This window comes from Microtus pennsylvanicus, chromosome 22 (genome assembly GCF_037038515.1).
Source record: "Microtus pennsylvanicus isolate mMicPen1 chromosome 22, mMicPen1.hap1, whole genome shotgun sequence".
Classification (NCBI taxonomy): Eukaryota; Metazoa; Chordata; class Mammalia; order Rodentia; family Cricetidae; genus Microtus; species Microtus pennsylvanicus.
Window position 1 is genome coordinate 1710543 of NC_134600.1, and position 2867 is coordinate 1713409.

Sequence of the window (2867 nt, forward strand, 5' to 3'; positions counted from 1 at the left end):
CACCTCAGCTCACACTCCATGACGGAGCAGAGTGGACTATCCCACTGACAGTTTGATGGGCACGGAGAGAGATGCAGCTTGGTTCTCAGGTTGGCAGGCAGCAGATGCAGGTACAGACAGGATAGCAAGTGTGCTTGACAGTCTCTCTAGCAGTTGGTGAGGGGCACGTTTTCCCAATGGACAGAGTTAGATAGTGCATGTGATTATCACCTTCTTCTGGAACAGGCAGGTGTCCCACGAATAGAATGATTGTGGGGTAACAGATGGTTTGGCCAGGTGTTCAGAGCGTAAGAAGAGACCGGTGGGGAGTGCAGACAAGAGCTGCATAAATGGAAGAGCGTGAGCCCGCTGTGTGAGGGGTTTTACATCACAGTGTCTTAGTTACTTCTCTAATGCTATGATAAAACATCAAGACCAAGACAACTTATAAAGGAAAGCATTTAATTCGGACTCCTGGTCCAGAGGATGGTAGTCAGTGATAGTCATGGCAGAGGACACGGCAGCAGGCATAGCCTTGCGCAGTAGCCAGGAGTTCGGATGCTGAGACGACAACCATGAGATGTGGTGGGATCGAACTGGGAAGGTGTGGTCTTTTTAAACGTCAAAGCCCACCTCTGCGCTACATCTCCTCAAACAAGTCACACCTGCTAACCCTTCCCTCACCGTCCTGCCAGCTGCTGAACAAGCCATGAGCTATGTGAGCGTACAGGTGCCAAACACATCCAACCACAGCAGGCTGGCGCCCGGGAGAAGGCCTCTGTGATCTAAGGTGCCAAACGAGCAGCTGGATAAACTGGCCCAGCCTCTCTCCCCTCCTCGGTCGCCCCAGTGCGGACACAGGTGTGAAGTTGTGGCGGCCATCACCATCCCAAGCACGCACCTTTACACTCGCCATCTTAAGGTTTCACAAGACACGGTGTCAGAAGGGTTCACAGCACGTGGGAGCGCGGAGCCCCCCACATCACGCATGCTCTGTGCTCCCAGACACTGCTCACGCGAGACAGTGCCGCCATTGTCTCAGAGATGCGGCTGGAGTGTCAGGTGGGACGTCCCGCCTCTCAGGAAGCAGATGCGTGATGGAAAAGACTTAGCAGTGTCCTGCCCCGGTGACCATAGGGGAGCAGAAAAGAGTCGGGCGTTTATAGGTTATGCAGCTATCCGTTGTGTGCTTGAAAATTCCCAAATAAGAAGGTAAACAACGCTGATAGAAATCAAAGGACACAAAACGAAATAGAAATGTTTAGTAAAAATAGAGCAAGGGGATCACGTCAGGTTCAGAAGAGGAACGCTAGGTACATCCTCGTGTAACCGGACCTCACTGGGGCACCGGGCACTTCTCTGGAATTATCATTAAGGAAAACATCAGTCTGGACCAGTAAGGCCAAATGATGTTAAGGTGATTGTTCTACTTAGCTCTTCAGAGGTGGGTGGTGTGTTTCCACTGAGGTTTCACCGCACATCTTGGGTGAAATGATCAAACCTCTTTGGGGTGCAATCTCCTCTCCTATACATTAAATGTACCGGTCCTTTTCACCGATCTGCTTTGTGGATCCAAGTGTCCCGACCCGAAGAGCTGGGTGGGGAGAAGGTCCATTCTGATGCTGTAAGACATTGTTGAAGGAGCTGGCTATGTCTACTCTGGAAAGATCCGCACCTCTACATGCTTAAGGTATTTGCTGCAAACTCTATTGTTTGCTTTTCTATGCCAAGGCTAATTTAGAAATAAAAACCAAAGATGCCAGTGGCTATTGTAAACCTTGTGACCTCATACCTTCCCAGAGATGGGCATGAAAACCAAGATGAACGCTTGGTCTGGCTGCAGGCTTGCGTCTGGTAGTGCGGCAAGGAAGCGATCATCCAAAGGAACCTGCTGTGCTCCTTCTTCCAAAGGAAAAGCATTTTATCAAAGCTCTATACCACTGTACCTTTTATTGATAATATCCAGTGATGTTCGTTTTTTTTTTTTTTTTTGGTTTTTCGAGACAGGGTTTCTCTGTAGCTTTGGTGCCCGTCCCGGAACTAGTTCTTGTAGACCAGGCTGGCCTCGAACTCCCAGAGATCCGCCTGCCTCTGCCTCCGAGTGCTGGGATTAAAGGCGTGCACCACCACCGCCTGGTTCGGCTCCAGTGGTGTTCTTATTCTAAAAACAAGTTACAAGTTGGGCAGTGGTGGTACACACCTTTAATCCAAGCACTCGGGAGGCAGAGGCAGAGGCAGGCAGATCTCTCTGAGTTCAAGGCCAGCCTGGTCTTCTACAAAGTGAGTTTGGTTCCCGCCACCACTGTGGGCAGTTGACACGGGCCTGTAACGCAGGCTTCAATGGCTCTCTCTTACCTACACAGGCAGCGCCCCCCTCTTTAAAACATAAATAAGATGTAAGTAAGGTCTGGAGAAGTAGGATATTAGCTCCTTTCCTGGTTACAGGCACAAATCCCTGACACGTAGTGATTTAAGTGAGTGAGGTTTTCTTCAGGCTGCAGCTGGAAGGGATCAGGTCCACCGTGGTGGAGAAGGCATGGAGCAGGCACGCGAGGTCGGGGTCCCATCTCAGCCACAGTCAGGAAACAAGGTTCACGTTGGTGCCCAGCGCACATGTGACCCCAGTCTGTGGCACAGGGCTGCTCATCCCACCTTTGCTAGTCGGGAAAGCCAGGCACAACAGGCCCAGGGTTTGTCTGCTGCATGACAGCTACCACGGCCTGGGCGCTAAGATTACAGATAGTGGAAGTGATCGAGAAGCTGACGGCTAACGAGTATTCCTGAAATCAGCATGGCAGAGGAAATGGTAACAGGCAATAACGTTCAAACCCTCTTTCATCTTCATGTCTCCTCAACGGCTCAAAACAGAAAGCAAGGTATCCTGCTGT